Source organism: Rhinoraja longicauda, chromosome 6 (genome assembly GCF_053455715.1).
Source record: "Rhinoraja longicauda isolate Sanriku21f chromosome 6, sRhiLon1.1, whole genome shotgun sequence".
NCBI lineage: Eukaryota > Metazoa > Chordata > Chondrichthyes > Rajiformes > Arhynchobatidae > Rhinoraja > Rhinoraja longicauda.
In genome coordinates, this window is record NC_135958.1 from 52,476,122 (window position 1) to 52,498,999 (window position 22,878).

Here is a 22,878-nt window from a genome sequence, read left to right on the forward strand (position 1 = left end):
ACCCAGGCTGGGGATCCAGTATCATACAAGATAGTCTGGTATGACTTCCTAACGGCTTAAGGTGGAGCTAAGATGGAGTCAGAGATGAACGTTCGACAGGTGTGGCATTGCTTGTACACCGTCACCAGCGACAAAGTGAAACCGGGTAGCATAAGTGATAACGATGCATAATTTCCAGATGAGATGAACCCCTTTCCACGCACGCTTTGAAAGGAAGAACAATGACACACCTACACGAGCCCCACAGCCCCTGAATATGTATGTCTCTTCAAATTCAAATTGATACGCAGGTTCGAGATACATGAACCACAATTGCAGGAAACATTTGGCCTTGTGAAGTTGACCACATCCATTTTAGATTGAGAGGAACAAGTGTGTACGAGTTTCTGTTACTTGTTCTCATCTCCATAGATTCAGAGTTTGAGGAAATGGTCTGTTCTGGTTGGAGTCATGTATATTTTGCTTTAATTTAAAAGTGCCCAAGAACAGGGCACCAAATAAATGTGGTGAAAATTAAACAGGGTTAAATAAGGAAATGCTGACCTAACTGATCATTTGGCATGAAGCTGCCACAAACAGCAAGAGGACAGCAAATATCTAACTCCCATCGACGCCTGGAAATAATATGTCCAAGAACATTTTAAATGAGGGACAAATAGGCTGAGGCGTGTAAAGTTGTACCAACGATGTTGTTGTACGGTGTGAGATAACGTCTTTTGAATGAGATGTTAAACTATTGCCACATTAGTCCTCATCAAGTGGATGAAAAAAGTTCTGAGCAACTATTTTAGAGAAAGAGAGGAGGATTCTCCTCATGTCCAGGATAATGTCAGACCTTCAACCAACTTCACCAAAGTGGATTGTCCACCCCTCAGATATTATTACATCAATGAAAGTCAAAACAGCTGCCGATGCTGAAATAAATTCAGAAAATGCTGGAAACACTCAGTAGGTCAGACAAAATCTACGCCAGTTAAACAGAGTTGATGTTTCATGTCAATGACCTAAGTATCACTTTCTATCATTAACCCCTACGCCTTGATTCTCTTAATATTAGCATTTCTTGAAAGCTATCAAGGTGGCACAGTGGTACAGCGGTAGAGTCACTGCCTTACCGCACCAGAAACCCGGGTTCAATCTGACTACGGCTGCTCTCTGTATGGAGTTTGTGTATTCCCCCTGTGACCACGTGGGTTTTCTCCAGGTGCTCCGGTTTCCTCCCACATTCCAAAGACGCATAGGCTTGTAGGTTAATTGGCTTCAGTAAAAATTGTAACTTGTCCCTGGTGTATAGGATAGTGCTGGTGTACAGGTGATCGCTGGTCGGCGCGGACTCAGTGGGGCTGGTTTCGCTTGTATCTCCAAAGTCTAAAGTATAGTTGCTGGAGTAACTCAACACGTCAGGCAGCGTCCGTGGAGGGAATGGATGGATGACATTTCGGTTCAGGACCCTTCTTCAGAATGATTGTGGTAGGGTGAAGAAAACTGGAAAAGAGCGGTGATATGGGACAAAACCTGGCAAGTTGGTCGGTGGATCCATTCATAAATTCACATTCTGCTCAATATTATTTCTATTTTCCGTAGTACTATTTCCCGAGCAATAGATCTGAATAATTTCCCTACTATTGATATCATGTTAACTACATTATGGTTTCCGTGTTTTTCTCTTTTCCTCCATTCGTAAAAAGTGCAGTTGAATCTCTACGCTGCATTGTGTGGGATCTGTGCCAGATCCATGGACAACCAGTCTTCCATTTACTTCATAGCCATCTTCTACAAACTCTTAGATTGCACAACCTGGAGGAAAAGAGAAAACCCACGCGGTCACGGGGAGAACGTACAAACTCCATACAGACAGCACCCATAGTCGGGATCGAACCGGGGTCTCTGGCGCTGCAAGTGCTGTAAGGCAGCAACTCTACCGCTGCGCCACCGTGCCGCCCAGGTGTGATAATCACGGTGGTGGCTACTGGTAGTGCAGCTCCGTCGTCCTGGGTTGGATTGTGGCTTCTGCTGCTGCCTGTGTGAAGTTTGCATGTTATCCCTGTGAACATGTGGTTCCATCCCAAGTCACAAAGGCTTGCCGGTTGCTCGATTAATTTGCTATTTTGTAAGATATTACGGCAGCAGCATGTGGATAGAAAACAAAGCACGGGTTTTCAGAACACGCTGTTGCCGGTGGGCATCTTCTATATTTTACAAACGTACACTGCGTCTACTCACACATATTCACCAGACTGATAAGATCATTAACATGAACAAAATCACACTATTCTGGTACTCGGTTCATACAGGTATGTAGGTTAATTGGCTGGGTAAATGTAAAAATTGTCCCTAGTGGGTGTAGGATAGTGTTAATGTACGGGGATCACTGGGCGGCACGGACTTGGAGGGCCGAAAAGGCCTGTTTCCGGCTGTAGATATATGATATGATATGATATGATAAAGTTACAGTTACCATTATATACACTATCATTATATAACTACACTTTTATAAATTCCTCCAGTGCAAACAGATGGGGGAATCAGAAGGGATTCAGGGGGGATGTGAGAAGGAATAGATTACTGGGAAATAAGTGGAGGAATGGAACTGATAGCATGTAATAAGGAACTGCAGATGCTGGTTTCAACCGAAGATAGACACAAAACGCTGGAGTAACTCAGCGGGACAGGCAGCATCTCTGGAGAGATGGAATGGGTGACGTTTCGGGTCAAGACCCTTTTTTGGACTGATGGAAATGATAGGATTACTCTGAGATTTGATGACTTCCTTCTACACAGTAAAGAAATATGAAAACAATCGGAAAATAACAAAAGCTCCAGAAAGTTGATCATGTGAAACCATTCTAAGAAGCAGTTAAACACAAGGTTGAGATTTCAGAAGGATTGCCAACTGCTGTAGCCCAGTGCCTTCAGAGAATAAAACTGAAGATAAAATACTTGCCAAGGGTAACAAAAAAATAGTACTGACAGAAATATCTCGCATTAAGAGTGAATGAGACTAAAGAATAATTCTGATTATATTGTTAACCAAACCATTGCAAAGTCAAACCATCCTTATCTCCAGGAGTTCTTGCACACCTCTCCTGAATGATCAGAAAACTGGACTGAACAAGAAAGAGGGCAGGGATAAATAAAACAATTCATGTTTTAACACTTGACCACAGTTTGGTTACTGGTACGAGGTCCACTCCACGTTAGGATCAGAAGTCTTTGACATATTTAGCTGACTCTTATCCACTTTGTTTTAACAGTCAGGGCAACACAACGGTCAGTGTATTTCTCAGACTCAGTAGCTGCTATCTCGCCTTCCATTAATTCAGCCAATAATAAACAATTAGCCTGATAAATCCAACTAGATCGAAGCAATTTGTCCTGTGCCTGGAGGTTAACTTTATCTGCACAGGCTAATTAAGGATGTTATAGTCACAGCGGTCTTTATATTTTGTCCATCAGCTCCTGTGGAGAAGATGCACAGTGACACGGCCCATGCTGTCTATAGTCCACATCCTTCTCTGCAACTCTACTTCCTTAGAAGATTGAGGAGATTCAGTATGTCCACGAATACTCTCTTGAACTTCCACAGGCGTGCAGTAGAGAGCATATTGACCCGTTCCATCACGGCCTGGTTCGGCAACTTGAACGCCCAGGAACAACGAAGAAGACTGCAAAAAGTGGTGAACGCTGCCCAGCCCATCACAGGTACTGATCTCCTCACCATCGAAGGGATCTACAAAAGTCGCTGCCTCAAAAAGGCAGCCAGCATCATCAGAGACCCATACCGCCCTGGCCATGCTCTAATTTCACTTCTGCTGTTGGGAAGATGGTACAAGGAGCCTGATAACTGTGAAAACGCACACTACCAGATTCAGCGACAGTTTCTTCCCAACTGTTACCAGGCAACTTAATCATCCTACCACAACCAGAGAGCAGTGCTGAACTACCATCTACCTCTTTGGTGACCGTAGGACTATCCTTGATCAGACTTTGCTGGATTTACCTTGCACTAAATGATATTCCTTTATCATGTATCTATACACTGTAATCACTCATTGTCTTTTTGCTGACTGTTTAGCATGCAACAGAAGCTTTTCACAGTACCTCGGTACATGTGACAATAAACTAAACTGAACCAAACTGATAACTGGAACGTCCAGGTTCAGGAGCAGCTTCTTACCTACAGCCATCAGGCTATTAAACATGACAACCTCCAAATAGGCTCCAAACTATAGAGATTTGGGGACATTATTTTTGACATTTGCACTATTATTGTTTATTTATATGTCTGTTTGTATATATAATGAACTTTGCTTTATTATGGGCTTTACAAAATACTGTTCATTTATCTAGACATAAAATGCTGGAATAACCTGAAGGGTTGGACCCTGAAGGGTCTCGACCAGAAACCTCACCCATTCCTTCTCTCCCGAGATGCTGCCTGACCCGCTGAGTTACTCCAGCATTTTGTGTCTACCTTTGATTTTAACCAGCATCTGCAGTTTTTTTCCTACACTGTTCATTTATCTGTTGTGCTGCTTCTGCAAGTCAGAATTCCATTGTTCCGTTTCGGGACGTATGACAATAAAACAATCTTGAATCTTGAGCTGGTAAATGAAGCATGAAGCAGTTGCAGTGGTACCACCTGCCGCACAATCCACCCCTTACCCTAATTGTGCAGGAAAGAACTGCAGACGCTGGTTTAAGTCGAAGGTAGACACAAAATGCTGGAGTAACTCAATGAGACAGGCAGCATCTCATCAGTCTGAAGAATGGCCTCGACTCAAAACATCACCCATACCTTCTCTCCAGAGATGCTGCCTGTCCCGCTGAGCTACTCCAGCATTTTGTTTCTATTTTACCCTAATTGTCCTGGATTAGCTTAACATTGTCCTGGATTGACACAACACCAGAATAGAAGTCGTACCATGTTGGCACGAAGACAACACTGCTGCATAAATTTGGGGAGGTTTTGATGGAAAACATTCCGAGCAAGTTCACAATCGTGTCCACAACACCTACAGCATGTAGGCTTGGATAATGGTGACCGAGGCGGTGATTTTGTTAAACTCCACTAACTCCTTGTGCTCCCAGCAGATTGGCTTCAGTGTTCAAAGTGTATGATGCTCTGCCTTTGGCTAAGTGGAGCCAGGCATGGTTTACTGCAAACTCAAAATTAGCCAAGAGCACAATGAGATGACTGCTCACAATTTCCCAGAAACTCTGCATTTGCATAATTATTCCAAGTGCCTTTGGCCTTTTGCCTGATTCTGGAACAAGAATGCCGTCGTTGAAATTTAAAGGGAAATTCAAAGGTAACTGGGCACATAATAACGACGTCCATTCATCACTGGTGGGTGTGCAGGCAGTCACAGTTGTGGTTTCTCCACCACCTGACTGTCGTGGGCAGGGTGATTTGGGAACAGCTCTGCCCAAGACCGCGAGAAATCACAGAGTTGTAGATCCAGGCATGTGAGTGAAGTCAAAAATAAAAAAGAGGAAAAGAGCCGAGCACTTTTTTGACCCCCCCCCCCCCAATTTTTTACAACGGGGGGGGGGTCATAAAATTGGAAATTTACAAATAAAATTAACCTTAAACTCAAAGGCAACTAGGCAGGAACAATGGTTCAGCCCTTGCTGGTAATACCTTTGACCACTGCTGGACATTGAGGGGTTGTGTCCAGTGGGGTCACACCTTAAACAAGGGGAACAGTATCACCCCAGGGGCCACACGAACAGCAAGGGTATTTTGTGTAAGGCCAGGTGCTAACACTGAGTGTGACACTGCTGAATATATAGGCACTAAGAAAGCATGAAAGGTTTTTGCACGGTTTTTGTTTTGTAGATATTTTTAATCGTGAACAGATTATTTTTAGAATACATCAACAGAACGAAGCTTTAATAATGAAGGTGTTGTTCACCAAAGATAAGCGCTTACATGGAGTGAAAGGAGGCAAAGAAAAGGGAGCCTACAGCAAGTAGATGAGTTCAGCACCTGCTGCCTGTCCTAGGGATGAAGTGGAGATGTGAGCGCGTCAGGTTGATAATTACTCTGCTCTGTGCTCCCCTCAAGGTAGCAGTGCATCACGTCTGCCTCATGGTGGTAGCCAGTCACAATGGTGTCCACAAATTGTACAGGACCAGGCAATGAAAACAGTGCAAGGTGTTCATGTAGGGATTATAATGGGGCAAGGGCATCCAACAATCCCCACCAGCAAACTGAAGGTGCACGCGGATATCGCAAAGTGTTGCCAAAGTCACATTTGCAGTACATACAGAACATGCCAAGTGGTTGCACATCACTGCGGCAACTCATGCAACCAATGGGCGGCGTGGTAGCGCAGCAGTAGAGTTGCTGCCTTCCGGCGCCGATGGCCTGGGTTCGAACCTGACCACGGGTGCTGTCTGTACGGAGCTTGTACGTTCTCCCTGTGACCGTGTGAGTTTTCTCCGTGAGCTCCAGTTTCCTCCCACACTCCAAAGATAGGTTGTAACGGTTGGCAACCAACCGACAGGGTTCTATATCAAAGACTACCCTGCCCTTCCCAAAGGCACTGACAGCCACATTAACTGAAACGTGCCACTTTCTTTGTAGGTAGGGCTGAAAGTTTTTTCCCCCGTCAAAATGGCAGGCAGATACGGGCGGCAAAGAGGCAGCATATTTACAGGAGATGACTGTCCATGGAGCACACACAGAAGAGCTTCAGCAGCTCAGGCTGCAGGTTGTGTATATGTGCCACAGGATGTGTGGTGAGCTTCATAAGTTCAATCGAAGGTATTTATTCACAAAATGCTGGAGTAACTCAGTAGGTCAGGCAGCATCTCAGGAGAGAAGGAATGGGTGACGTTTCGGGTCGAGTCCCTTGTTCAGACTGATGTCAGGGGGGCGGGACAAAGGAAGGATATAGGTGGAGACAGGAAGATAGAGGGAGATCTGGGAAGGAGGAGGGGAAGAGAGGGACAGAGGAACTATCTAAAGTTGGAGAAGTCGATGTTCATACCACTGGGCTGCAAGCTGCCCAGGCGAAATATGAGGTGCCGTTCCTCCAATATCCGGTGGGCCTCACTATGGCACTGGAGGAGGCCCATGATAGAAAGGTCAGACTGGGAGTGGGAGGGGGAGTTGAAGTGCTCGGCCACCGGGAGATCAGTTTGGCCAACGCGGACCGAGCGCAGGTGTTGAGCGAAGCGATCGCCGAGCCTGCGATTGGTTTCGCCGATGTAAATAAGTTGACATCTGGAGCAGCGGATGCAATAGATGAGGTTGGAGGAGGTGCAGGTGAACCTCTGTCTCACTGACATCTGGAGCAGCGGATGCAAGGCTCTCACCATAAGTTCAATGGTGAGAGCCACAGCTGTCCTGTCTTTCCCGAAAGCACAGACATGCTCAGGTATCTGCTGGGTGGGGGTGGCTAAGCTGGAATCAAAGGGCAAAATCTCCCTGGTTTTTTATTCCTCCTTCCCGAGTCAAGAGCTGAGCAAAGTAGGAATCAGAGTAAGAGACTCCCTGGGTCCATCACTCCCTAACGCCTCCAGGCACTCTATCCACCTTCTCTGAACAGAAAACTCTCCAAAGGAAATTAATGCAGCTGAGGAATTGGAAAGAAAGCTTTTGTGGATTGCTGCCAGTGTCGATGTAAATATTTAATAGGAACTGCATCTGCTAAAGGCCTTTTTGACTAAACATAGAATACATTTAGTTAAAAATGGCAATGTTCGTTACCAGAATATTCATAGGGTGAGACATATTTTCTATAAAGAAGTCATTATAAGGCATGATTCAGATGGTTTAATTTGCAGAGCCCTGTTGTACAGCCAACTGGTCCGTTTAAACACTGCAAGCACACATTCTGGTAGATCCATTGAGATAAAATAACAGATAAGGCTTGCGGAGTTTCCTGAACATTAATCATCTTTCCTACTAAACATAGGGAAAATCTGAGGACCCTTGTGAATCTGGCCATAGCCTGCATGCTGCCTCTCTTCACAACAGGACTGACAATTCTTGTGGTTATGATGGAATTTTATTCCATTTTTTTTCTATTGTTTGCATGCATTTTAATGACCTTTAATTATCTTGTGGTTATTGTGGAATGAGCCATCCTGGAGGTCACCCCCTTTTTTTCTGATACCAATAACAAGGGCTTAACCCTTTCCAAAAACTAAGACATTGTCTGAAGAAGGGTCTCAACATGAAATGTCACCTATCCACGTTCGCCAGAGATGCTGCATGACCCGCTGAGTTACTCCAGCACTTTGTGTCCTTTTGTGTACTAACCGGCATCTGCAGTTCCTTGTTTCTACAAGGCAGCGTGCATTTTGTTCAATAATTATGCACTTACACTTTATAATGGTCGGCATGGACAAGTTGGGCTGAAGGGCTTGTTTCTGTGCTGTATGACTCCAATTGCCACAGAGGACATTCTTTCCCTATTTTCCTCTCTTCCATTCTCTCCATCGCTATTTCTTTCTCTTGTCCTCACTCTCAGTGTTTGAGGGATGGCCCCATCAGACTCTTCCCCTCAATGTCCAGCAGCGCAAGGACCGTAGACTGTGGTCCTCCCCCAAAGAGCCTTGGCATTGTCTGCACCAAGCTTCAGTGCGTCCCTCAGCACATCCTCAGAGTCCGTTCCTCCCCATCAGATGCTCAGCTCTCTGGAAAAGCCAAGTAGAGGTACGCAGAAAGCAAATCCATGTACCTACCACTCAGCCCAAAATCACTTCAATATTTTGCTGGATTTTGCCAACCAATTTAGCAGCTATTTGGGTCTGTCTTGATATTTTGCTCCTATTTCCTTTTTACTAATTTTACTAGCAAATTACTTGAATATGATCTATTCCAGAATAATGAGGAGACAGAATCAGGAGCAGATAACAAAGTGCTGAGGGAACTCATCTGTGGAGGGAAATGCCCAGACTCAAAATGTCATCTACAGATGCTACCTGATTCACTGAGTCCCTCGAGCAGTTCATTTTCTTGCTCAAAAATAATCTTATTTTAAGGACATGTTTCTGGAGATGCCCTTGGTGTTAATCCCATCAAAATTGCTGCTAAGAATATAGGCATTAGGTGCCACCGGCGTTTCTTGATTACAATGAAACTGGAAATGTTTATACGGTAGCCCCTTTTATTCATAATCACAGTGGATGCTGGCTGCATTTAGAACTGAGATGAGGAAAAACTTTTTCATTCAGAGAGTTGTGAATCTGTGAAATTCTCTGCCTCAGAAGGCAGTGGAGGCCAATTCTCTGAATGCATTCAAGAGAGAGCTAGATAGAGCTCTTAAGGATAGCGGAGTCAGGGGGTATGGGGAGAAGGCAGGAATGGGATACTGATTGAGAATGATCAGCCATGATCACATTGAATGGCGGTGCTGGCTCGAAGGGCCGAATGGCCTCCTCCTGCACCTATTGTCTATTGTCTATTGTCTATTGTCTATAAAACTGAAGGAGCCCAAGTATATATGTTGAGTGACGTTTCGGGTCAAGACCCTTCTTTAGACTTCTTCTTTTCGACCTCGACCTGAAACATCACCCATGTCTTTCCTCCAGTGGTGCTGTCTGACCCGCTGAGTTACTCATTTTGTGTCTATCTTCGGTTTAAACCAGCATCTGCACTTCCTTCCAGCACAGATACAAGTTGGGTTCAGCTCCGATCAGGTGTATATTCCGATGAACTTTCCTGCCAGCCGGCCAGGTCACGGTGATTTGCTCAATGTTATTGGCGTGAAAGTAATAGGTTTGGGAACATTTTATTTACAGTGATGGTTGGGTCAGGTTGGGTCGAGTCTGGGGGGGTGGGGGGGGGGGGGGGTGGAAGGAATAAGTCCTGGGTTTGTAATGGCCATAGTCGGATCGGGTTCAAGTGAGGTTTCAATTTTATATTCAAACAGACCTCTAAATCACACTGTGCCTCCAACATGTGGTTTTCTTCAATGTTTTACCACAGTAGCAGTCAAAATGACATAATTTTTTTGTGTTGATTACCTATGTTTCTTCCTATTTTGTGTTTACTTGCCATTTACTAAGTTTTGTAAGGATATGTTCATGAACACTTCTCTTTTCTAATTTCCTGATTACCATTTGTGCAGTTATTATGTATTCCAAACTATTATCCATGCTTCATCACAGACCACGGAGATCAGAGGAATTACTCCTATGTTGTACAAAAGGGGCCATGGTGTAATCTGAGTTGTAAACCTATTAACAGGGGAAAGCACCAGGTTAATGGCAACTTCCTGCCAGAGAAGGAATTTATAGAATGATATAAGTTGCAAATGATTTGGGATTTTCAGCTTCTGTACACAGCAATCGCCAACAAGTGGGAAACTTCACAGAACGTTTATCGGTTATCTATTATTTTCCTGTTTAAAGTAACGCTTATCAAGGAAATGTTTAACCCAAAACCTCTCAGAACCATGCTTTAATTAATTAAGTGGGAGCCTTTAATAATCTCCCGAAGAGATGCAAACTTGAGTTAAGGAAGTGTTTTGCAGATAAGCTGCAGTAATGCTAATGGATAACTCAGAGCGGTGGTAGTTTAGTTACTGCGAGGCCAGAATTCAGCAGAACTTTAAATAGCTTAATGCTGTTGGTAATTGAGTTTAGTGCATAAATGCTTACTTTTGTTCATGAATTTTACATTCAACGAGAGTGCTGTTAATAATGTAAAGTGGATCCTGCACCACATTGAAAGGAATCTGTGGTGCTTTCACTCTGAAAAATAGTGTGCCGCAGTAGAGTTATGGAGTCAGAGGTCACTGTCAAGTTAATGGCCAAGGTAATGGCCATTTCTTATTTATAGACAGACTGTACAGAAATGTCAGTAAGGCACAGAGGCAGGGCTGAATACAAATATGTAGAGGCTGCTTTCCAAAATGTGCTGCTCCAGCATTGGAATCGTGAAGGTTTAGTTTAGTTTTGTTTTGTTTAGAGATACAGCACGGAAACAGGCCCTTCGGCCCACAGAGCCCTCACCGACCAGCGATCCCCGCACACTAACACTATCCTACACACACTAGGGACAATTTGCACTTATACCAAAACCAATTAACCTACAAACCTGTACCTCTTTGGAGTGTGGGAGGAAACTGAAGATGTCGGAGAAAACCCACGGGGTCAAGGGGAGAAAGGGGGTCAAGGGGGTTAAGGGGGTCAAGGGGGGGCACGGTGGCGCAGCGGTAGAGTTGCTGCCTTACAGCGAATGCAGCGCCGGAGACTTAGGTTCGATCCTGACTATGGGTGCTGTACTGTAAGGAGTTTGTACGTTCTCCCCGTGACCTGCGTGGGTTTTCTCCGAGATCTTCGGTTTCCTCCCACACTCCAAAGACGTACAGGTATGTAGGTTAATTGACTGGGTAAATGTAAAAATTGTCCCTAGTGTGTGTAGGATAGTGTTAATGTGCGGGGATCACTGGGCGGTGCGGACTTGGTGGGCCGAAATGGCCTGTTTCCGCGCTGTATATAAAAAATATAATATAAAACACAAACTCCGTACTGACGGCCCCCATAGTCGGGATCGAACCCAGGTCTCTGGCACTGCAAGCGCTGTACGGCAGCAACTCTACCGCTGCGCCTGTCAAGGTGACATCAGAAGGTAACATCTCGCTCCTTGCCTTCCTGTCATATAATATAATATTTATTCTGTTTCTCCATTAAACATAAAGATACAACAGTGAAGTTACCAGACTGAATCTTGTCATTGCTAGTATCTTTTACAGGATAGGTGTTAATGACTGTCTATCAACTTCTCAAATTTAACTACACATCCACCACCAATTTTCCGGCAACTGGTGGTCCTTCCCCCACTTTCATCCGGATGTAATCACTACCCCTCCCACCCCCCCTTCAAGACATCCCCCCAAACTGTGACGCCTAGGCAGGGTGAGGCGGTCGATCTCAATCTCATCGGGACTTCCGCGCCGATCGATGGGGTCGAATTTGCCCCCTGCGGCCAGGGCTCTGGAACTCCGGCCGGGCCGGAGCCGGCAGATCCGTTCCCACAGCCGACGTCAGCAGCTGACTTTGCAGGCCGGAATCTCAGACCCCCAAGGCCACGACCTCTGTTGGTCCAGTGAAACGGATAATCCAGAAAGGCTCTGGAACCAAGTGTGCTGGAAAATCAGTGGTGGGCATGTATGTTGATGAAAGTCTAATTTCAGAATAATTAAAGAATATTCATGTTTTATTGTTTTTCATTTCCTTTAGAAACATAGAAACATAGAAAATAGGTGCAGGAGTTGGCCATTCGGCCCTTCGAGCCTGCACCGCCATTCAATATGATCATGGCTGATCATCCAACTCAGTATCCCGTACCTGCCTTCTCTCCATACCCCCTGGTCCCTTTAGCGACAAGGGCCACATCTAACTCCCTCTTAAATATAGCCAATGAACTGGCCTCAACTACCTTCTGTGGCAGAGAATTCCACAGATTCACCACTCTCTGTGTGAAAAAAAACTTTCTCATCTCAGTCTTAAAAGACTTCCCCCTTATCCTTAAACTGTGACCCCTTGTTCTGGACTTCCCCAACATCGGGAACAATCTTCCTGCATCTCGCCTGTCCAACATAGGAAACGGCGCCAAAATCTGTTGTTTTCTCCTCACTCTCAACTGCTTACTTTGCGGCCTTTCCCTTTCTCTGGCTAAAGAGGTACCTGTAGGCTGCTCCGTTCACTCTTGTCTCAGCGGATCCCCTTCACTGAGTCATGCAGCACGGAAACAGGCCCTTCGGCCCTTTGCAGATGCCACAGTAATCGACCAACTATCTTCGGTTTCTTCATCAATTACCTGCCTTCCAACATAGGAAACGGCGCCAAAATAGTGGCGACTGTGCATTAGTGGTTGTGCAAAAGAACTGTACTGTGTTGTGCAGACGCACAGTAACAATAAAGAACCATTAAACCATCGAGGTTTGAATACTGGCAGATAATGCAATGTTCAATTAAGCAGGCCATGGCCACATGCATAAAGTCTTGGACAACATTTGGGCATGGGCTAATAAATTTATTTTAGTTTAGTTTAGAAATACAGCACGGAAACAGGCCTTTCAGCCCACAGAGTCCGCACCGACCAGCGATCCCCACACATTAACACTATCCTACACACACTAGGGACAATTTTACATTCATATCAAGCCAATTAACCTAAAAACCTGTACGTCTTTGGAGTGTGGGAGAAAACCGAAGATCTCGGAGAAAACCCACGCGGTCGCTGGGAGAACGTACAAACTCCGTACAGGCAGCACCCGTGGTCGGGATCGAACCCAGGTCTCTTGCGCTGTAAAGCAGCAACTCTATCGCTGCGCCACCATACCGCCCTGCAATGATGAGTAAAGTGCGGTGGAACATCATCACCATCAACTGCCCGAGAGTCACCATTGATCAGAAACTCACCTGGATCAGCCACATAAATTCCATATCTTCAAGGGTATTGACAGGTGAGTGGCTCACCTCCTGACACCCCAAAGACTTTCGTTAACGACATGACCCAAGTGTGGAATGTGATGGATTATCCTCTACTTACCTGGCTGCGCACAACTCTAACAATTCTCAACATCATCCAAAACAGCTTGGCTGGCACCCAACAATCTTTTCCCCCCGTCATCCACATACAGTGAGTACCAAATGCTCTAATACTTTAGAGTCTGTTTAGTGATCGCAATCAAAGAAAAATATAATTGTAGTTAAACTGTCGCAGTTATCTGATATGGAGATTAACCAGAAGATAGACACAAAATGCTGGAGAAACTCAGCGAGCTAGGCAGCATCTCTAGAGAGAAGGAATGGGTGATGTTTTGGGTCGAGACCCTTCTTCAGCGTGCAGTTCCTTCCTACACTTAATGTTAACCTGCCTTTCTAACACCAGACCAATTCCTTTATATCCATAAAATCCTGACTCCATGTCTGATAATTATTTACAGTAGGAAGTTCTCAGAATACGCATTGAGCTTACAGTGGGTAGTGTATTTAGAAAACAAAGATGAACAAGGTGTTCCCCTCTGGGATAGATAGATGGATATTCCTAAAGTGATCTAATGGTAACTGACAGACAGTTAAAAAATGTTTCATTGATTTGTAAGTGGAGGATGTGCAATGATAGGTTTGTTTCTGTGCCACTAAAGATTTAGATTGAATGATACGATGATAACTCTTTATTGTCTGTCATCTTTTACTGTTTTGCTTTCTCTCCCGCACTATCTCTGACCACTGAACCAGTCTCTTCCCTTCGAGTCTGACCCTGCCCCAGTCTATTCTCCTCCCTGACCCATTGCCCTGTACATTGTTGGTACAAAATTGGCAGGTGGGGAGAGAACAGCTGCTTCAGCAAGTCCATCCCACACAATGATAGCTCAATCATCACGACTGAACACTCTTCCACTGTGTGTACCACCACCCCCACTCCACCACCCACAGCAATGGCATCCCCTGGGAGAGACAGAGAAAACACACAGGGGAAGTAAGATAAGTTTATGCCCTGTCTTCTGAATACACGACACTCTAAACCTCTGACCTGCTGTCCCCTACACTAATGCATCTATACCCAATCCTCTTTTTTTTGCTTTCTTTGTTTAAATAAATCACAGTAAGTTTTATTTTAATTAATGTAGTAATTTTGCACATTGCGTAACCGTGAGACAAGGGAAAAAATAAAGCTTAAGTTATGACAATAGACAATAGACAATAGGTGCAAGAGGAGGCCATTCAGCCCTTCGATCCAGCACCGCCATTCACTGTGATCATGGCTGATCATTCTCAATCAGTACCCAGTTCCTGCCTTCTCCCCATATCCCTCGATTCCACCAGCCCCTAGAGCTCTATCTAACTATGCCATTAGCTTTCTTCACTGCCTGCTGCACCCACACTCCAGCTTTCAGTGACTGGTGTACAAGGACACCCAGGTCTTTAAGAGCTCCAGGTCCGCTATCTTTAAGAGCTCTATCTAACTCTCTCTTGAAAACATCCAGAGAACTGGCCTCCACTGCCCTCTGAGGCAGAGAATTCCACAGATTCACAACTCTCTGGGTGGAAACGCTTTTCCTCATCTCCGTTCTGCCAAGTCACTAATGCCAAAAATAATTGAAATCCGCAGAGTATTTGTTTCATTATTACAGATTCCCCTTCAATCCACAGACAGCAGAAATGGCAGTTCATTTTCCAGTGCTGACATTATCAATCTTTCTTCCGATCTTGTTTGGACCCTGTCACTCCCCATTAAAACACCAGTGTGAATACCACTGAGTGAAAAACTGGGGAAACATAACCTGAAGGCATTTGATGTTCTCACTCTCTCCCACCCCACGGTATAGGATAAATTAATTCAATATTTATTATTGTTTATTATTAAGAAACACTTAGACAGGTACAGATAGGACAGGTTTAGAAGGATATGGGTCAAATGCAGGCAGGTGGGACTCATGTAGCTGGGACATGTTGGCCGGTGTGGGCAGGTTGGGCCGAAATGCCTGTTTCCACGCTATGACTATGATTCTTATTCCTGCTCAAATACATTTTTCCCTATTACCACTCACACAGCGTTTCCCCAACACCATTAGTTCACGATGTCTCAGATAATACATGTTTTGGCTCAAAGCAAATGCATCTTCTCGCCTGCAATTCCCAAGCAGCAGAACTCTGTTTCTGGTTTGCCTGCGTACTCAGATTGTTCTGGTTTGCAACATCTGCTCCAGTGGTGAGGAAAATTGGCCGTGCTTGGCTCAGGTCAACATGTGCACACGAAACTAATTAAAACCCACACAAATTGACATGCCTGGCTCCATCTTTAACTTTGTTAATGACCACTCGAGTTCCAGGCATTGTTGAAATCTGAGCGAATTAAAAGACACTTCAGAACGTCCCGTATACCTGTTGGGGCAGCACAGTGGAGCAGCAGTAGTTGCTGCCTTACAGCGCCAGAGACCCGGGTCCGATCTTGACTACGGGTGCTGTCGGTATGGAGTTTGAACGTTCTCCCTGTGGCCCGCAAGGGTTTTCTCCGGGTGCTCCGGTTTCAGACCACTCTCCAAAGACGTGCAGGTTTGTTGGTTAATTGGCTTTGGAAAAATTGTAGGATAGTGTTCGTGTACGGGGATCGCTGGTCAGCACAGAGTTGGTGGGCAGAAGGGTCTCTGTTTCCATGCTGTATCTTGAAACTAAATTCGATGAAAGCTTCCACGGGTCCACCACCAATGTTCCGGCACCCTTGGTTCCAGAGCCTCTCTGGATTATGTTTTTGCCGGGCCAATAGAGGCCACGGCCTCTGAGAGGAGTCCTACGGTACCAGAACGGTCTGCCTAGGCATCCAAAGGACCAAGAAGGTGAAGGTGTGGAATTCTCTGCCTCAGAAGGCAGTGGAGGCCAGTTCGTTGGATGCTTTCAAGAGAGAGCTGGATAGAGCTCGTAAGGATAGCGGAGTGAGGGGGTATGGGGAGAAGGTAGGAACGGGGTACTGATTGAGAGTGATCAGCCATGATCGCATTGAATGGCGGTGCTGGCTCGAAGGGCTGAATGGCCTACTCCTGCACCTATTGTCTATTGTCTATTGTCTATTGTCTATTGACACCGGTCCGCAAAGTTGGCCTCTGAGGTCTGCTATGGGACGGTCTGCAATCAGGGCCCCGACCGCAGGCGGCAAATTCAACCGGCGGAAGCTCTAAAGGGGTTGAGATCAATCGCCTACCCGATCTGGACACCTCATTTTCAAGGGGGATTTCAAGTGTGCTCTCATTATTTTGTTCGGACTATAGGAGGCGCCAGACTATCAGCTGCCAGAAAATTGGTGGCGGCCCTGCGTGCAATATCTATTTCAGATCAAGGAAACCTAATTCAAATTAATTGTTCAACCTCTAAATCATGTCAGGCCAAATATGCCTCACCTTGTGCAAAATATAACATCTTTCTGAACAAGTAATTAGCCTGGGAGCTTTTTCTTGCTTTTCATGGTGGAAGATCACTTAACATCTTTCAGTCATCTTTTTGATAACAGGCACGTTCTCGGTGAACTTCTGCAGAAGACAGCTTAATCATAAGCTTTACCTCACTCGCCTAAGGCATTTCAGAACTCTTCCAGGTTCGTGCAACCAAAGCTATCACAAAAACTGAAAACAAGGATGAATCTTGTCCAGAAACTTGCTGAAAAATCCTGAGGGGAAACACTTCACACTGCAAAGAGTAACTCAGCGGGTCAGATAGCATCCCTGGAGAGCATGGATTGGTGACGTTACGGGCCGGGCACCTTCTTCGGACTCCACACTACAACACTGGTCCTTCTAGACTCTGAGGCAGAATACAGTCCTGCAGGCACCATATAAAACACAGCAAAATGCCACCATGCAATTGTACAGACACTTTTAAACTCATTGCCAATCCCATGGTCCCACTTGCCATTCAACACAGTTCCAACATTCTACATGAATTGGAGATGTTCATAAGTAGCATCAACCAACCATTCAGTACTAATTTTAGTTTTCACTTTAGAGATACAGTGTGGAAAAAGGCCCTTCGGCCCACCGGGTCTGCGCCGATCAATGGTCACCCATGCACTAGATCTATACTCTGCACTAGGGAATTAAACTACAAACCTGTGCATATTTGGAGTGTAGGTGGAAACCAGAGTACCCGGAGAAAACCCACACGGAGAACGTACAAACTCCAGGGAGCACAAGTGTCTGTACAATTGCATGGTGGCATTCCAGGGAGCACAAACTCCGTACAGGTAGGACCCGTGGTCTGGATTGAACCTGGGTCTCTGGCGCTGTAAGGCACCTCCACCACCGCGCCATCCTTTTTCATATTTTTTAAAATCTGGAAATGGGGAAAATACAGGCACAGGTTGGCCAAAGCACCACAAAATGTATTCAAATCACTCTGGGCCATTCTAGGAGAGAGCATCCAACATCTCCACCCACACTTATGCGTTTTACTCATGCACTAAAGAATATCCCATGTGGCTGGTCCTCCATAGCTGCCTCAACAAGGGGCACCATCAATTAGTATTAATGCATCTGTGCTAACAAAGGTGAAGAGTTGAATTATGCCCTAGACCTTCCAGAAGAACAGAGTGCTGAAAACACTTTCACGATGAAGTTGTACTGTTGGCTGTATATCACATTGAGATCGTTCTGGACATCGGTGGAACTGGCGATCGGTTGTTATCTAGAGATGTCAAAGTGCTGCAGAGTCACATTTTCATGGAGCTACTAAACTAGCATCCAAGGGCCCCAACTGTAAAATCGTGATCAGCAAAGGAAGTTATGGGTCCCAGCCTTCAATGGGTATACATAGAAATAGGGAAAATAGGTGGAGGAGTAGGCCATTCGGCCCTTCGAGCCAGCGTCGCAATTCAATATGATCATGGCTGATCATCGTAAATCAGTACCCCGTTCTAGCTTTCTCCCCATATCCCTTGATTCCTTTAGCCCGAAGAGCTATATCTACCAAATAGACCCGAGTTAGCAGATACCCGTGGCACTATCAGTGAAAGCAAAGCAGAGGACCATTGTACTCTGAAAACAGACACAAAATGCTGGAGTAACTCAGCGTGACAGGCAGAATCTCTGGAGAGAAGGAATGGCCATTGTACTCTGTCTCGGCACTACTTCCATTGCATCACAGTGTAGCACAGTGGCATAGCTGGTTGAGCTGCTGCCTCAGAGCACCAGGGAGCCCAGATCGATCCTGACCTCAGGTGGAGATTGCATGTTCTTCCTATGACCGCGTGGGTTTCCTCCGGGTGCTCCTGTTTCATCCCGCATCCCAGAGACGTGCAGGTTAATTGGCCTCTGCAAGTTGTCCCGAATGTGTTGGGGATGGATGCGAAAGTGGGATAACGTAGAACTAGTGTGAATGGGTGGTCAATGGTTTGTGCTGTCTCCGTGGACTGAAGGGCCTGTTTCCATGCTATATCTCTAAAATTAAACTAAAACATCCCAACGAGGATTTAACATTGCTTTGTAGATCAATCCAAAACACAATGGCTGGCCTAAGAACCATATTTGGTAGAGGCTTACAAATTATAATTTACTGTAGAATGGCATGGAAGCATATTATGTCCATCTTCATACAGCAAGAAATATGGAGGAAAATGCAAAGACTGAAAAACTAGCGTTGATATAGCACCAGGCATGACACTGGGACATCCAAGATGTTCTCCAGTACAAGAAGAGCTGTTTGTAATATACAATAGACAATAGACAATAGGTGCAGGAGTAGGCCATTTGGCCCTTTGAGCTAGCACCACCATTCAATGTGATCATGGCTGATCATTCTCAATCAGTACCCCGTTCCTGCCTTCTCCCCATATCCCCTGACTCCGCTATCCTTAAGAGCTCTATCTAGCTCTCTCTTGAATGCATTCAGAGAATTGGCCTCCACTCTAATAGAGACACAAGAGTCCTGATGCATGGTCTCCACCCAAAACATTGACCATCCATCTGCCTTCAGATGCTGCCTGAACTTCTGAGTTTCTTCAACAGATTGTTTTTCGCTTGCTTGTAATGGGAAACGTACAACAGCTGGAGAGTTCATAAACATCAATGCAATGAATATCAGATCTATTTTTAGTGATTTAGGATGAGGAATACAAATGGTGAGAATGACTCAACTCTTCCTCAGAACTATATCATGGGAAGGCAGTAGGATCTAAAGTTCAGCTGGCAGGTCGTGATATCCCCCAATCTCTGAGCAATGCCAATTTCTAGCTAATTATAATCAATAAATTACTAATTCAAAGCTCGGAGTGAGACCAGGAGAAACTGCCATCTACAATTTTTTGTTCCCTTTATTTCCAGCAAGTAATTTGCTTTTAGTCCAGTAATTCAACGATCTGTACACAGAAATTGGCTTAAAATAGAAAAGGGCTATAGATTTGGAAATTTCTCCGCAATCAATTAATTTGACTGATTACTCATTCCCGTTTCTGACAACTACTTTTTCTTTCAATACTGCCCTTTAAAATGTACCGCACGTTTGTCCGAATATCGCACCTATTTCCTCCCACAGTCATACAGTTTGAACAATATTAATAAACAGTAACTGATCTCTCCAGTTAAAAATCTACTAATGATTCTCACAATCTTTAATTGCATGGTTAATGGCATTGTGAAAAACAATCTTCACATCCTTTACGAGGATGTTGCCAGGTCGCGAGGGTCTGAGCTATAGGGAGAGGTTGAGCAGACTGGGACTCTATTCCTTGGAGTGCAGGAAGATGAGGGGTGATTTTATAGAAGTGTACTCATGAGAGGACAGGTGGAAACAGTGAGCATATGCTGCCAGTCTACACAGAACTAATCTGTTGTGGACGCACAGAGACTCTTGCCCAGGTTAGGGGAATCGAGAACAAGAGGACATAGGTTTAAGGTGAAGGTGCAAAGATTTAATAGGAATCAGAGGGGTGACCTTTTCATACAAAGGGTGGTGGGTGTATGGAACGAGCTGCTGGAGGAGGTAGTTGAGGCAGGGACTATTGCAACGTTAAAGAAACAATTAGACAGGTTCATGGATAGGAAAGGTTTAGCGGGATATGGGCCAAACGCAGGCAGATGGGACTAGTGTAGATGGGACATGTTGGGCGGTGTGGGCAAGTTGGAACGAAGGGCTTGTTTCCACACTGTATGTCTCTATGACTACAGCACGGGTAGTTTTTTTTAAACTTGGAAGCTCTATCGAAAGAAAGGAGTCTGCAGGAAACATTCACTAAACATTTTTTTTGTGCCAGCAATTAGTGTGTGATTATTTTTCACCTTGAATTTCTCTGGCTTATTTTTACTGCTGGTATTTCAAAGTTATGAACAATCAAACCAGGTCGGTTCAAGGGGAAAATTGTCTGATTTGGATCCAAAAGGTTATACACCATTACAGCATTCGAATGATGGTTGCAATCAGCCAAAAATAACGATTGTATTGAATTCCCCTGAAGCTATTCCTGATACTCTACGTGCAGAACAGTCTCCCTGCAATCAACAACAGATTAGTTCTGTGTTGACTGGCAGCATATGCTCACTGTTTCAATCTGCATCCATTAGCTTCACACCGCACTGCACTAACAGTGGTACCCTGAGCAGTCTCTGCCTCTGTCAAAATACTAAGACGTCACAAAATATTTTACATTAAAGATCACAAAATCGTGGACATAACAATGGATTCCAAACAGGAGGGAGAGTCAGTGAAAATGAAACATGTTGAACAGATGATATAATTTAAAGGCCAATTTTTTTTTTAAGAGATCCAGCTTGGAATCTGGTCCTTTGGCCCACTGGATCTGCGCCCACCAGCAATCACCAGTACTAGTTCTATCCTACACTCTGAACATTGTTGACTGCATTGGTGCTACCTCTTGTACCTATGCAGAACTCACTGACTTCATAAATTTCACCACTAATTATCATCCAGCTCTTAAATATACTTGGACCATCTCCGACACCTCCCTACCGTTTCTGGATCTCACCATCTCTTCTTCTTCTTGCATTTGAGGCAGCAGAAATTATGTAACGCCCTCCAGGCGCTGTACCCAGTGCAATGTGCTGTTGACAAGGGCCGTGAGGTCTACCCCTCCACCAGGGGGACGGAGGACAGTGCAGCCCAAACCACCCCCTCCCCAGGTACTTTCCCCTGCAACCACAGGAGATCTAACACCTGACCCTTTACCTCCCCCCTCGACTCCATCCAAGGACCCAAACAGTCTTTCCAGGTGAGGCAGAGGTTCACCTGCACCTCCTCCAACCTCATCTATTGTATCCGCTATTCCAGATGTCAACTTCTCTACATCAGCGAGACCAAGCGCAGGCTCGGCGATTGTTTCGCTCAACACCTTCGCTCAGTCCGCCTTAACCAACCTGATCTCCCGATGGCTGAGCACTTCAATTCCCCCTCCCATTGCCAATTTGACCTTTCTGTCATGGGCCTCCTCCATTGTTATAGTGAGGCCCAACGCAAATTGGAGGAACAGCACCTCATATTTTGCTTGGGCAGTTTACAACCTAGTGGTATGAACATTGACTTCTCTAACTTCAGATAGTTCCTCTGTCTCTCTCTTTCCCCTCCTCATTCCCAGTTCTCACACTAGTCTTCCTGCCTCCTACTACATCTTACCCTTGTTCCGCCCCCTCCCCTGACATCAGTCTGAGGAAGGGTCTCGACCCAAAACGTCACCCATTCCTTCTCTCCCGAGATGCTGCCTGACCCGCTGAGTTACTGTGTCTACATTTTTTGTCAACACTCTATAGAGATAATTTACAGAAGCCAATTAACCTACAAACCTGCATACCTTTGGAATATGGGCGGAAATTGGAGGAAACCTGCGCGGTCACAGAGAGAACGCACAAACTCCGTGCAGACAGGACCTGTAGTTAGGATCAAACCAGTGTCTCTGGCTCTGTGAGGCAGCAACTCTACCGCTGTGCCACTGTGCCACCCATTTGTTATTGTAGAATGGAGTACAGAATTCAACACGAAGATTAATATAAACTTGAAAATGTATTTCAAGCATAGACTAAGGGAACAATATCAGGCATTATGAACATATTTTTTTGGAAAGGATGATAACATTGGATACAAGGAATTGCAGATGGTGGAATCTTGAGTAAAACACTAAGTGCTGGAGTAATTCAGCAAGTCAGGCAGCATCTCTGGAGAAAATGGATAGGAGACGTTTCAGGTCGGGACCCTTCTTCGGACTGATTGCAGTAGGGAGAGAGGGGGAAAAACTGGAAGCGATTGAAAAAACAGGATAAATCGGGGCCGACAACAGATGACCTCTGGCATGGAGATTCCCTGATAGGCTGATAGTTGGGGAGAGACCCGTGTGAGCCCCGTAGGAATATATAAGTGCGAGCCGTGGAACGAGTTAACTGACTGTTCGAGTAAGAAGCCTTCTTCAGAATGCTG

At 45.1% G+C, this 22,878-nt stretch overlaps 1 protein-coding gene across 1 annotated transcript in view; it reads right to left on the minus strand.

Moving 5' to 3' along the window:
- LOC144594462 (heparan sulfate glucosamine 3-O-sulfotransferase 3B1-like) overlaps nt 1–22,878 on the minus strand; it is a 173,608-nt gene that overhangs the window by 130,014 nt on the left and 20,716 nt on the right. The window lies entirely within an intron of this gene.